The following is a 15,271-nucleotide window of genomic DNA, read 5'->3' on the forward strand; positions in this document are numbered from 1 at the left end:
TGTAAAGGCCGCCGTGTACACAGAGGAACTTATCCGGGACGCTTTTGTAGCGGGCCACAGGTCCAATTACACCCGACAGCGACTGTTGGAGCAGAGTGACCTCGACCTCAACAAGGCCTCTGAACTCGCACTATCATTGGACGCAGCCTACCGGGGCATGGACGCCTACTCCTCTGCACCGTGGACGCCGCGGGGAACGACAGCCTGGGACACGGTAGGACCGTCTCATAGCGCTGTGCCACCCCAGCCACATCCCAGCAACGGCCCAACTACCGCAGCAGTGTCCCAAGGCCAGACAGCAGTGCCCCAAGGCCAGAAATGCTACTTCTGTGGCCAGGCCAAACACCCCAGAGCGCGCTGCCCGGCGAAAAATGCGATCTGCTCGGGCTGCGGGAAGAAAGGACACTACGCCAGCGTCTGCAGGGCCAAAGCCACCCCGAACCCCAGCAGCGCCGCGTGTGGGCTGTGCGGGCCGCCATCTTGGGCCTCCCCAGCCATGTGTGAACCACCGGAACAGCAGCCATTTTGGACGCCTCCAGCCACATGGGGATCATGGACGCCGCCATCTTGGGATGACAGCCGGGACGCAGCAGGCCCCCAACACCGCCTCATCTGCTACCTGCAGCGACACACCGACCCCTACGCTGGCCTCCGTTACGCTGGACCAAGCGAGACCGCACCAGCTGGCCCGGTCCACAATGGACATTAAGGTAAATGGTCACGAAACAATCTGCCTTTTTGACTCTGGGAGCACGGAGAGCTTCATCCACCCCGACACGGTGCGGCGTTGCTCTCTCCCAGTCCTGCCTGCGCACCAGCGGATTTCTATGGCCTCCGAGTCCCAGTCGGCGGCTACTGCGTGGTGACACTCGTAGTAGACGGGACTGTGTACGATAATTTTAAACTTCTGGTCCTGCCCCATCTCTGCGCTGCCGTTCTACTGGGGTTAGATTTTCAGTGCCACCTTAAAAGTGTTACGATGGCGTACGGTGGAGCCCTCCCCCCCACTCACAGTCCGCAGCCAGCAGCTTCCAAATTGCCCGCCGCGCACCAGGTGCAACCTCTCCACACTCAGTCAACCCCCCCACCCCCCACTGTTTGCTAACCTCACCCCCGACTGTAAGCCCATCGCCACAAAGAGCAGGCGATACAGTGCCGGGGACAGGGTTTTCATTAAAACCGAAGTGGAGTGGCTCCTGAAGGAGGGGATTATTGAGGGCAGCACCAGCCCCTGGCGAGCCCAGGTTGTGGTCGTTAAGACCGGCGAGAAGCAGCGCCTGGTCATCGACTACAGCCAGACAATAAATCGCTACACCCTGCTGGACGCTTACCCACTCCCCCGTATAGCTGATATGGTCAACCAGATCGCGCAGTACCGCGTCTTCTCAACCATTGACCTGAAATCAGCATACCACCAGCTCCCTATCCGCCCTGAGGACCGCCAGTATACTGCCTTTGAGGCAAACGGCCGCCTCTATCACTTCCTTAGGGTTCCCTTTGGCGTCACCAACGGGGTCTCCGTCTTCCAAAGGGAGATGGACCGGATGGTCGATCAAAATGCGTTGCAGGCCACCTTCCCATATCTGGACAATGTGACCATCTGCGGCCATGACTTGCAGGACCATGACGCAAACCTCGAAAAATTCCTCTGCACCGCCAAACTCCTCAACCTGACGTATAACAAGGAGAAGTGCATATTCCGCACAACCCGCCTCGCCATCCTTGGCTGTGTTGTGGAACACAGAGTCATCGGTCCCGACCCCGACCGGATGCGTCCCCTTATGGAACTCCCACTGCCCCACTGCCTCAAGGCCCTGAAGAGGTGCCTAGGGTTTTTCTCTTATTACGCCCAGTGGGTCCCCTACTATGCGGACAAGGCCCGTCCGCTGATCAAGTCCACCTCTTTTCCCGTGACTGCAGAGGCCTGCTTAGCCTTCCACCGTATCAAGGAAGACATTGCCAAAGCCACCATGCACGCAGTGGACGAATCCATCCCCTTCCAGGTGGAAAGCGACGCGTCCGACTTTGCCCTGGCCGCTACCCTTAATCAGGCGGGGAGACCCGTGGCCTTCTTTTCACGAACCCTCCAGGGCCCGGAGACCAGACACACCGCTGTTGAGAAGGAGGCCCAGGCTATTGTGGAGGCTGTGCGTCATTGGAGGCACTACCTGGCCGGAAAACGATTTACCCTGCTCACTGACCAGCGTTCAGTTGCGTTTATGTTTAACAACAAGCAGAGGGGCAAAATCAAAAACGACAAGATCTTGAGGTGGAGAATCGAACTTTCCACCTACAATTACGAGATCTTGTACCGGCCCGGGAAGCTCAATGAACCCCCGGATGCTCTATCGCGTGGCACCTGCGCCAGCGCGCAGATCGATAGACTGCGGGCCCTCCACAATGACCTCTGCCACCCGGGGGTCACCAGGTTCTTCCACTTCATCAAGGCCCGCAACCTGCCTTACTCCATTGAGGAGGTCAGGACCATGACCAGGAACTGCCAAGTCTGCGCTGAGTGCAAACCGCACTTTTATAGACCAGACAGGGCTCACCTGATAAAAGCCACTCGCCCCTTCGAGCGCCTGAGCGTTGATTTTAAAGGACCTCTCCCCTCCTCCGACCGCAATGTGTACTTCCTCAACATTATTGATGAGTACTCCCGTTTCCCGTTCACCATCCCCTGCCCGGACATGACCAGTGCCACGGTCATTAAATGTCTGAACGACCTCTTCACCCTGTTCGGTTTCCCCAGCTATATCCATAGCGACCGGGGCTCATCGTTTATGAGCGACGAACTCCGTCAGTACCTGCTCGCTAGGGGTATTGCCACAAGCAGGACCACCAGTTACAACCCTCGGGGGAACGGACAGGTGGAAAGAGAGAATGCGACAGTTTGGAAGGCCGCCCTGCTAGCCTTAAAGTCTAGGGGCCTTCCGACCTTCCGCTGGCAGGATGTGCTCCCCGATGCGCTCCACTCTATTCGGTCACTGCTCTGCACTGCCACTAACGCCACCCCTCATGAGAAAATGTTTGTCTTCCCAAGGAAGTCCACATCGGGGACATCGCTACCGCCATGGCTGACGTCCCCAGGGCCGGTCCTACTGAGAAGACACGTGAGGACCCATAAAACGGACCCCCTGGTCGAGAGGGTCGACCTCCTCCACGCCAACCCCCAGTATGCTTACATTGCGTACCCGGACGGGCGGGAGGACACAGTCTCCATACGAGACCTCGCACCCTCGGGGACCGCAGTAACCCACTACCCACTACCACCCCCCCCCCCCACGACCCACTATCCAACCCCAGCAGACGGCACGCCTGGGCCCTGCGACCCGCTCGACACCTACGAGGACTACACACCAGTGCCCCAGCCTACGCGGGACTCGACGCCGGAAGCTTCACTACCCCTGCCGTCGCCACGTTGATCACAGCGGCAGACAAGACCTCCGGAGAGACTCCAATACACTAACTTTTAATACACTTCACCCCGCCGGACTCATTTTTAAACAAGGGGTGAATGTGGTAAACCACTGTTTGTATTCCACTGTGTACATGCCTGTACATGTCTCGGCTGACTCCTCCCACGAGTCCAGGTATAAAGGTGACTGCTCCACAGTCCCTCTGTATTCTGGACCGGTCGACCACTCGAGGCACACCTTCTTTCTCTTGTTAATAAAAAGCCTGTTAATTACTCGCTTAATCTCAGTCTTTTGAGTTATTGATAGCGCATCAATACATGGGAACACCATCACCTCTAGATTCCCCTCCAAGCCATTCACCATCTAGACTTGGACATATATCACCATTCCTTCATCGTCGCTGGGTCAAAATACTGGGACTCCCTACCTAACAGCATTGTGGAAGTACCTTCACCACACGGACTTCAGCAGTTCAAGAATAGGCTCACCACCACCTTCTCAAGGGCAACTAGGGATGGGCATAAATTCTGGCCTTGCCAGCAACGCCCTCATCCCGAGAATTTATTTTAAGAGCCTCTTTCTGAGCCAGAAAGTCATTGGTTTGAGACCCACACCAGAAATTGGAGCACGTTATTTGGACTGAACTTGAGTGCAGTACTTCCTGATAGATGAGTAGAAATGAAAACTCCCGGAATCATTTAAGAATCTATTGGATTTAAAAAAAATTATTCTTGGGATGTGGGTGTCGCTAGCAATGCATTTATTGCCTATTCCTTGTTGGCCTGACTGAGTAGCTTGCTAGGCCACTTCAGAGGGCAGTTAAGAGTTAACCACGTTGGTGTAGAACTGGAGTCATATATAGGCCAGACCAGTTAAGGATGGCAGGTTTCCTTTCCTGTAGGGCATTAGTGAACTAGTTCTGTTTCCAGATTTTTAAAAACTGAATTCAAATTCTGAAACTTCATGGTGGGATTTCAACTCACCTTTTCTGGATTACTAGTCTAGTAACATAACCACAACACAACCGTACCCCTAACAGCAGCAATGGAAGTGGGACTTTGAGAGTTTGCCTGGATGGATGAATTATGGTGTAGAGAATAGCTTTCCTCATCTGTAATTATCTTGCAATGTCTTTCTTTCATTGGTCTGTATCACTTAGTTTCACACTGGACAAAGAGCACGTGCTCCAAGCTGAGGTGCTGTATTCCATAGTGTCCCATCATGACCTGGTAACTGACAACTATTAGTGATAACTCTGTGGCAATCCACTGCCTCTCTGAGTGAGCTTAAAATATTCACTTCTTGTTTTAAATGAAAAAATACAAATTAATTAACAGTGGGATCGTGCTCCTGGAGCGGACTCACTACATTACTTAACAGGATTGGGTTTCTTTATTTAAATGCTGCATCTTTACAAGCTGTTGAGCTAAAGAACAAATTTAATTAATTAGTCGACCCCACAGGGAAGAAAAAAGAACAGTCAGAAATAATCCACGCTCAGACATTTCCAGCTCATCCCTTGTTCTTTCCTGAGACACAGCTGCTTCACTGCCAGTATCAATGAGGCTGCACAATGGGCACCCTGAATAGCTGGATGTATAATAACCCTGCGAATCTCAGATGAAGAGGGGGAAGGGAAGTGGTCTGTCCATTTTTTTGAGAGGTCTGTTCAGAAATTTCCAAAGTGAAAACAAAACACCAAATGTCTAATTTTTTTTACAATAAAGTTTTTATTTTAATATCCCTCTTTAATTCTGCAGTTGGGGATGTTGATATTAAAGAAGTTTTCAACAAATTCAATGTTAGCTCCCAAAAAATTAACAATCAAATTATTCGATCAAAATAAAGAGGAAGAACGTTGGTGTGGAATTGGAAAATTTAAAGTCAGTATTTTAAAATTTGGAAAGAAAAAGCTGCTTTGGTAAAAGTGACCATGAAGCTGTCAGATTGTCATAAAAACCCAACTGTTACACTGAAGTCCTTTAGGAAACGAAACCTGTCTGTCCTATATGTGACTCCAGTCCCACACCAATGTGATTGAATCTTAACTGCCCTCTGAAATGACATAGCGAGCCACTCAGTTGCAGCAAACCGCTACAACAATTAAGATGAATAAAACCGGACAATGCAAAGTCATCATTAACATCTGGGGTCTGGTGTCAAAGATGGGAGAGCTGTCCCACAGATTAGTCGATCAACAGCCTAACATATCATACTCACCACATCATACCTATCTGCCAACATTCCAGACTCCTCCATCACCATCCCTGGGTATGTCCTAACCCACGGGCAGGACAGACCCACCAGAGATGGGGGCACAGTGGTATGCACTCAGGTGGGATTGGCCCTGGGAGTCCTCCACACTGGCTCCAGACCCCATGAAGTCTCTTGGCTTCAAGTCAAACATGGGCAAGGAAACCTCCTGCTGATTACCACCTACTGCCCTCCTTCAGCTGGTAAGAAACACTTGGAGGAAGCACTGAGGATGGGAATAGCACAAAATTTAATCTGGTTGGGGGCCTTCCATGTCCCTCGCCAAGACTGACTCTGTAGTACCACCACTGACCGAGCTGGCCGAGTTCTGAAGGACATAACTGCCAGAGTGGGCTTGCGGCAGGTGGCGAGAGAACCAACACGAGGGAATAACCTACTTGACATTGTCCTCACCAGTCTACTTTTCGCAGATGCTACCATTATAGTATTGGTGGGAGTGACCACCACATTCCAACATTCATTGTGGAGACTGGGGATTATTTTGGTTAAAGGGTGAAAACAGGTGCTAAATAAGACTCGCCTGTTTGAAAGTCTGGATTTAGCACAATTTTGGTCCTACTTGCTGATTACCATAATTTGAACTTGCCTGGAGGTGCTAAAACAGGCAAGTGCTGATTAGATGCAATTTTTGAGGAGCAGTATCTGTGGGCTCCTCGCACCCACTTCCACTGTCGGTGTGGCGTGCTCTGGCTGGGACACAGTGGCATGTTGCAGGATGGCTCAGAGACCAAGGGAGAGGGCACACAAGATCTTGGACGTGGCACTTGAAGTCCTGGTGGAGGAGGTCCAGAGGAGGAGGGATACCCTATACCTGCGGGGGGAAGTACGTCACCTCACCCTCCTGTCCCTCTCTTCTGCAGCAGCTGGTGTTGCTCTGTCTGGCCTCATATCCTCATTCCTCATCCAAACCAAGGGGGACCTCTAGCAAGATGCTGATGACCAAGCACTCCCTTTCTCCTGATGACTGTCCAATGAGGTGGAGTAACACAGCCCTTACTCTGTTTAGGTGAAGTCCACAGAGCATTTCCAGAATAATTTTGCTGGAGTGTTGGTGAAGTCTTGACAAAGTGTCCCAGAAACTCTCCCAATGTGTTTCAGTCTTCACAACTCCAGCAGCAAGTGAACATGAAATGGCGAGTTTCCCTTTAAGTAGCGCTTGAAATTTACATCAATGCCATGTTTACTCCCAAACAGCTGATCAATATTAGGAGAGGGCATTAGGACAAGCGCTAACCACCAAGATGCCGTGCAGCCTCTTTAATGAGCACTAGCAGACATTTTAAGTGGCAATCAGTCCCTTAACGAGCCTCCAGGAAGCTGTTCCTAGTGCAGGCTTCAACTCCTTTACCAAGATGGCGTCTTACGCTAAACACAAGCTAAACTGGCGTTGCAGCTTAAAACCCCATCTTGCCACCTCAGCGGCTCCTTAGTGCCTAAAGTACATGGGGAAAATTGCCCACCAAGTCCCCTCTTCATACTGAGGACACCCTCCACTGTGTTGTGTGGCACTACCACCATGCTAATTGGGATAGATTAAGAACAGATCTAGCAGCTCAAAACTGGGCATCCATGAGGCACTGTGGGCCATTAGCAGCAGCAGAATTGTATTCCACCACAATCTGTAACCTCATGGCTCGACATATCCCTCACTCCTCCATCACCATCAAGGCAGACAACAAACACATGCATGCTAAACAGTGGAAGCCGTATGCTATAGCCAGAGCTCAGCAATCCCACAATGGATTAGATCAAAGCTCTGAAGTCCTGCTACATCCAGTCACGAATGGTGGTGGACAATTAAACAACGAACAAATCAAGAGGCTCTATGAACTTCCCCATCCTCAATGATGGCAGAACCCAGCATGTGAGTGCGAATGACAAAGCTGATGCGTTAGCAACCATCTTCAGCCAGAAGGGCCAAGTGGATGATCCTTCTCAGCCTCCTCTTGAGATCCTCACCATCATAGATGCCAGTCTCCAGCCAATTTGATTCACTCCATGTGATATCAAGAAACAGCTGAGTGCATTGGACACAGCAAAGATTGTATCCCGGCTGTAGTGCTGAAGACCTGCGCTGCAGAACGAGCCATGCCTCTAGTCAAACTGTTCCAGTACAACTACAACACTACCTGACAATGTGGGAAATTGCCCAGGTATGTCCTGTCCACAAAAAGCAGGACAAATCCAAACCAGACAGTAACTGCCCCATCAGTCTACTCCCAATTATCAGCAAAGTGATGGAAGGACTCATCGACAGTGCTATTAAGCGGCACTTACTCACCAATACCTGCTCACCGATGCTTAGTTTGGGTTCCACCAGGACCACTCAGCTCCAGACCTCATTACAGCCTTAGTCCAAACATAGACAAAAGAGTTGGATTCCAGAGGTGAGGTGAGGGTCATCGTCTTTGACATCAAGGCAGCATTGGGCCTGTTGTGGCACCAAGGATCCCAAATAAAACTGAAGTCAATATGGATCAGGAGTTCGTTACAGGAGTTCCTCAGAATAGTGTCCTAACCCCAACTATCTTCAGCTACTACATCATTGACCTTCCCTCTATCATAAGGTCAGAAGTAGGGCTGTTTGTTAATGATTGTACTGTGTTTAGTTCCATTCGCAACTCCTTAGATAATGAGGCAGTCCATGCCCGCATGCAGCAAGACCTAGACAGCATCAGCTTGGGCTGATAAGTGGCAAATAACATTCACACCACACAAGTGCCAGACAATGACCATCTCCAACAGGAGAGAGTCTAACCACCTCCCCATGATATTCAATGGCATTACCACCACCGAATCCCCCTCCATCAACATCCTGGGGGGGTCACCATTAACCAGGAACTCAACTGGACCAGCCACATAAATACTGCGGCTACAACAGCAGATCAGAGGCTGGGTATTCTGTGGCGATTGTCTCACCTCCTGACTCCCCAAAGCCTTTCCACCATTTACAAGGTGCAAGTCAGGAGTGTGAATACTCTCCACTTGCCTGGATGAGTGCAGCTCCAACAACACTCAAGAAGCTCGACACCATCCAGGATAAAGTAGCCCGCTTGATTGGCACCCCATCCATCACCTTAAACATTCACTCCCTCCACCACCGGCGTACTGTGGCTGCAGTGTGTACAATCAAAAAAATGCACTGCAGCAACTCACCAAGGCTTCTTCGACAGCACCTCCCAAGCCCACGACCTCTACCACATAGAAGGACAAGGGCAGCAGGTGCCTGGGAACACCATCACCTCCAAGTTTCCCTCCAAGTTACACACCATCCTGACTTGGAAGTATATCGCTGTTCCTTCATCGTCGCTGGGTCAAAATCTTGGAGCTCCATAGCTAACAGCACTTTGGGAGTACCTTCACCACACGGACTGCAGCGGTTCAAGAAGAAAGTCCAGCAACATTTTCTCATGGCTACTAGGGATGGGCAATAAATGCTGGCCTTGCTAGCAATGCCTATATCTCAAGAATAAGTTTTAATAAAACATAATAGAGATGGGAATAGAGGGATATGGTGGCCAGGTGGGAAGAGGTCATTAGAGTGGGAGGAGGCTCATGTGGAGTGTAAACACCGGCATAGACCAGTTGGGCTTTAAGGACTGTTTCTGTGTTGTAGATTCTATGTAATTCTATCTGACATTAACTGGTCAGGGCATCCAATTTTGAACCCTCATGATTTTCTGTCCCTTAAAATTACTTCCTGCAGCAGCCTAAGTGTGTAAAAGGAATTCCTTTTGCCTCTTGTACGATTTTTGCTGAATAATAAAATTCACATAAATGACTTGCAAATGGGGACAGGAACAAAACTCTCCAAGTTTGCAGGCGACACCAAACTGGAAGAAACTAACAGAAGGACCTGGATAGATTGGGACACTGAGCTGACAAGTGGCAGATGAACAGACAAGGTAGAATCGGTCAAATGACTTTTCTTGCGCAAGTTTACCTGTGATTTTGTGGTCGTGAGTATGGGGTGGGGGGGTGGGGGGAAGAACAAGGGGGGGAAGTCTCCTCCCCCCACCCACCCTGCCACCTCCTGAGAAAATACCTTCCTCTTTCCAAGCAGTGATATCTTCTGTAACCTAGCAACAGCTGCAGCTGTCTGATCATTGTGATGTTTAGAATGTGGGCCTGGGGTTAATGAAAGAAAATTGTAAATAATAATGCAATCATGTTTTATTAATTTTCAGGTTTTTGCCAGGTTAATTGGACAGTAACGAAGATCCAACAGGAACCCTTTGTGATATTTCCCGCAAATAGCCGTCCATACCCATTAGATCTGTATTAAAACCATTGAGAAAATGCTGCTTTATCTGGGTCAAATGCAGCTGCTGTGAGCAATGAGCAGCGTCACTTGGCATTGGGTGGGGGAGGGGGTTTGTGTAACTCAATTTCAGGCTCAGGCACTGGGGTCTACAGGAATTTCATTATTGAAGAATTCTGAGGATATTTTACTGACCGTGTGCCTATTGTCGTAGCTTTTTTTTTGCAATATGTATTACTTTTCTTTCAACAGCAAGCACTTGGTGTTAGCAGTGGCTCAGTGTCATAGAGTCATAGAGTTATACAGCACGGATAGAGGCCCTTCGGCCCATCGTGTCCGCGCCGGCCACCACGCCCTGTCTAATCTAATCCCATATTCCAGCATTTGGTCCGTAGCCTTGTATGCTATGGCATTTCAAGTGCTCATCCAAATGCTTCTTGAATGCTGTGAGGGTTCCAGCCTCCACAACCCTTTCGGGCAGTGAGTTCCAGACTCCAACCACCCTCTGGGTGAAAAAGTTCTTTCTCAAATCCCCTCTAAACCTCCTGCCCTTTACCTTGAATCTATGCCCCCTAGTTATTGACCCTTCTACTAAGGGAAAAAGCTCCTTAGTATCCATCCTATCTATGCCCCTCATAATTTTGTACACCTCAATCATGTCCCCCCTCAGCCTCCTCTGCTCCAAGGAAAACAAACCCAATCTGCCCAGTCTCTCTTCATAGCTGAAGCGTTCCAGCCCTGGTAGCATCCTGGTGAATCTCCTCTGCACCCTCTCCAAAGCTATCACATCCTTCCTGTAGTGTGGCGACCAGAACTGCACACAGTATTCCAGCTGTGGCCTAACCAGTGTTTTATACAGCTCCATCATAACCTCCTTGCTCTTATATTCTATGCCTCGGCTAATGAAGGCAAGTATCCCATATGCCTTTTTTACCACCTTATCCACCTGTTCCGCCGCCTTCAGGGATCTGTGTACTTGCACACCCAGATCCCTCTGACCCTCCGTCTTGCCTAGGGTCTTACCATTCATTGTGTGTTCCCTTGCCTTGTTAGTCCCCCCAAAGTGCATCACCTCGCACTTTTCCGGGTTAAATTCCATTTGCCACTGTTCCGCCCATCTGACCAACCCATCGATATCGTCCTGCAGACTGAGACTACCCTCCTCGCTATTTACCACCCTACCAATTTTTGTATCATCCGCGAACTTACTGATCATACCTTTTACATTCATATCCAAGTCATTAATATAGACCACAAACAGCAAGGGACCCAGCACCGATCCCTGTGGTACCCCACTGGCCACAGGCTTCCAGTCACAAAAACAACCTTCGACCATCACCCTCTGCCTTCTGCCACTAAGCCAGTTTTTTATCCAATGTGCCAAGGCACCCTGGATTCCATGGGCTCTTACCTTCTTGACCAGTCTCCTGTGCGGGACTTTATCGAAGGCCTTACTGAAATCCATGTATACCACATCCACTGCGTTGCCCTCATCCACACACCTAGTCACCCCCTCAAAAAATTCAATCAAATTAGTCAGACATGATCTTCCCTTGACAAAGCCGTGTTGACTATCCCTGATTAATCCTTGCCTCTCCAAGTGGAGACTGATTTTGTCCCTCAGAATTTTTTCCAATAATTTTCCCACCACTGATGTTAGGCTCACTGGCCTGTAGTTCCCCGGTTTTTCCCTACTCCCCTTCTTGAATAATGGAACTACATTAGCGGTTCTCCAGTCCTCTGGCACATCCCCTGTGGCCAGAGAGGTTCTAAATATGTGTGTTAGAGTCCCCGCAATCTCTTCCTTTGCCTCACACAGCAGCCTGGGATACATTTCGTCCGGGCCTGGGGATTTATCCATTTTTAGGCCTGCTAAAACCGCCAATACCTCCTCCCTCTCGCTGTTAATGTGTTCGAGCATATCACAGTCCCCCCGCCCTATTTCTATGTCTACATCGTCCCTCTCCATAGTGAAAACAGATGCAAAAAATTCATTTAGAACCCCTCCTACATCTTCCGGCTCCACACGCAGATTGCCACTTTTGTCCCTAATGGGCCCTATTTTTTCCCTAGTTATCCTCTTACCCTTAATATACTTATAAAACATCTTAGGATTTTCCTTTATCTTGCTCACCAGTGTTATTTCATGGCCCCTCCTTGATCTCCTAATTTCTTTTTTAAGTATCCCCCTGCACTTTTTGTACTCCTCTAGGGCTTCCTCCGTCTTTAGCCTTTTGTATCTGCCAAAAGCCCTCCTTTTTTTTCTAATCCATTCTCGTATATCCCCTGACATCCAAGGTTCCCTGTGGTTTTTGGGACCACCCTTGACCTTTACGGGAACATGTTGCCATTGTATGATCTCAATCTCCCTTCTGAAAGCCTCCCATTGCTCCGATGCGGATTTTCCTACAAGTAGCTGATCCCAGTCCATTTTGGCCAGATCCTGCCTTATCCTATTAAAATCGGCCTTCCCCCAATTTAGAACCTTTATTTCCGGCCCATCCCTGTCCTTTTCCATGACCACCTTAAATCTCACCATATTATGGTCACCGTCACCAAAGTGCTCACCTACTAGCACTTCTTCCACTTGGCCGGCCACATTCCCTAGAATTAGGTCCAGTACCGCCCCCTCTCTTGTAGGACCTTCTACATGCTGGCTCAAAAAGCTCTCCTGGATGCACTTTAAGAATTCTACACCCTCTGTGCCTTTCACACTCTGACTATCCCAGTTAATATTGGGGAAGTTGAAATCCCCCATTATTATTACCCTATTATTTGCACATTTCTCTGAGATTTGCCTACATATCTGTTCCTCTATCTCCCCCTGACTGTTTGGAGGCCTATAGTACACTCCCAGCAAAGTGCTTGCCCCCTTCTTGTTTTTAAGCTCCACCCATATGGCCTCATTAGAGGAACCTGCTAATATGTCATCCCTCCTTACTGCAGTAATTGACTCCTTAATTAATATTGCTACACCCCCTCCTCTTATACCCCCCCCTCTGTCTCGCCTGAAGATTCTGTACCCCGGAATATTGAGCTGCCAGTCTTGCCCCTCCCTCAACCATGTCTCCGTGATAGCAACAATATCATACTCCCGTGTGTTTATCAACACCTTCAGTTCATCCACCTTATTTGCAAGACTCCTTGCATTAAAATAGATGCCATCCAGCCTTGCCCTTGTATATTTGCCCTGTCTACCAAGCTGACTTGTTTTTTTCTCTATAATTGGCAGCACATCACCCCCTATTTCAGCTCCCCCTGCCAAGTTAGTTTAAACCCCCCCCCAACAGTGCTAGCAAACCTCCCCGCAAGGATATTTGTCCCGCTCTGGTTCAGGTGCAACCCGTCCGACTTGTACAAGTCCCACCTTCCCCAGAAGCAGGCCCAGTGATCCAGGAAAGTAAAACCCTCCCCCCTACACCAACTCTTTAGCCATGCATTCATCTGCTCTATCCTCCTATTCCTATACTCACTAGCACGTGGCACTGGGAGTAATCCAGAGATTACAACCTTTGAGGTCCTGCTCTTTAATCTGTTACCTAGCTCCCTAAATTCTTGATGCAGGACCTCATCCCCCTTCCTACCTATGTCGTTGGTCCCAATGTGGACCACGACCTCTGCCTGCTCCCCCTCCCCCTTAAGAATGCCCTGTAGCCGCACAGTGACATCCATGACCCTGGCCCCAGGGAGGCAACAAACCATCCTGGAGTCACGTTTGCGGCCACAGAAACGCCTATCTGTTCCCCTTACGATAGAATCCCCTACCACTATTGCTCTCCCACTCTTTTTCCTCCCTTTCTGAGCAGCAGAAGCGTCCCTGGTGCCAGGAAGCTGGCTGCTGCTGCCTTCCCCTGGTGAGTCATCCCCCTCAACAGTATCCAACTTGGTATACCTGTTTGAAAGGGGGATGTCCGCAGGGGGCCCCTGCACTTCCTGCCTGCCTCTGTTGCTCCGCCTGATGGTCACCCCCTGTGCAGCCCTACCCTGAGGCGTGAACAACTCGCTAAACGTGCTATCCACGACCCTCTCAGCATCGCGCATGCTCCAAAACTCATCCACCTGCAGCTCGAGCGCCACAATGCGGTCTACAAGTAGCTGCAGCTGGATGCATTTCCCGCACACATGGTCGCCAGGGACACTGGCAGCGTCCCTGACTTCCCACATAGAGCAAGAGGAGCAGAACACGGGTCTGAGCTCTCCTGCCATGACTTACTCCTTTAATTAATCTAAAGTGGTAGCACTCTTGCCTCTGAATCAGAAGGATATGGGTTTAAGTCCCAGAGATTTGAGCACATAATCTAGACTGACACTCCAGTGCAGTACTGAGGGAGCGCTGCTCTGTCGGAGGTGCCATCTTTCAGATAAAACGTTAAACCGAGGCCCTGTCTGCCCTCTCAGGTGGACTTAAAAGATCCCATGGTACTATTCGAAGAAGAGCAAGGGGGATCTCCTGGTGTCCTGGCCAATATTTAACCCTCAACCAATAACACTAAAACAGATTATCTGGTCACATTGCTGTATGTAGAAAGTTGCTGTATGCAAAATGGTTGCCATCTGTGTTTCTTACATTACAGTGACTACACTCCAAAAGTACTCCATTAGCTGCAAGCATTTTGGAATGTCCTGAGGTCATAAAAAGCATTATATAAATGCAAGTCTTTCATTTAATTGACTGGGAGGAATCATAAAGCCCGACCATGTGAGGCAGCTAAACGAACACATACACAGGCGTTTGAAGCCAGATTGCAGAGGTCCCATACCCCAGAGATGATGATTATATTAGTGTTGATGTTAATTAATTCCTGGCATTACCGAGGATCAGTAGTTCTTTGTAGTCAGTTCCCTTATCAATAGTGTTTCTAGTATGGAATCCAGAACAAGGGGGCATAATCTTAAAATTACAGCTAGGCCATTTTGGAGTGAAATCAGGAAGCACTTTTTCACACAAAGCATAGTGGAAATTTGGAACCCGAAAAGGCAGCGGATGCTGGGACAATTAGAGTCCAGGACTGAGGTCGATAGATTTTTGTTAGGTAAGGGTATCAAGAGATATGAATCAAAGGTGGGTAAATAGAGTTGAGGTACAGATCAGCCATGATCTATTAGAATGGCGGAACAGCCTCGAGGGGCTGAATGGCCTACTCCTGTTCCTATGTCCCTAGTTTCATCACAGAATCATAGAAATTTACGGCACAGAAGGAGGACATTCGGCCCATCGTGTCTGCCAGCCAAAAAAGAGTCATCCAGCCTAATCCAACTTTCCAGCTTTTGGTTACGGCACTTCAAGTGCATGTCCAAGTACTTTTTAAATGTGATG

The sequence above is a fragment of the Somniosus microcephalus genome, chromosome 7 (assembly GCF_052327205.1).
Source record: "Somniosus microcephalus isolate GS21.2 chromosome 7, FLI_Smic_1.0, whole genome shotgun sequence".
In the NCBI taxonomy this organism is placed as follows: domain Eukaryota; kingdom Metazoa; phylum Chordata; class Chondrichthyes; order Squaliformes; family Somniosidae; genus Somniosus; species Somniosus microcephalus.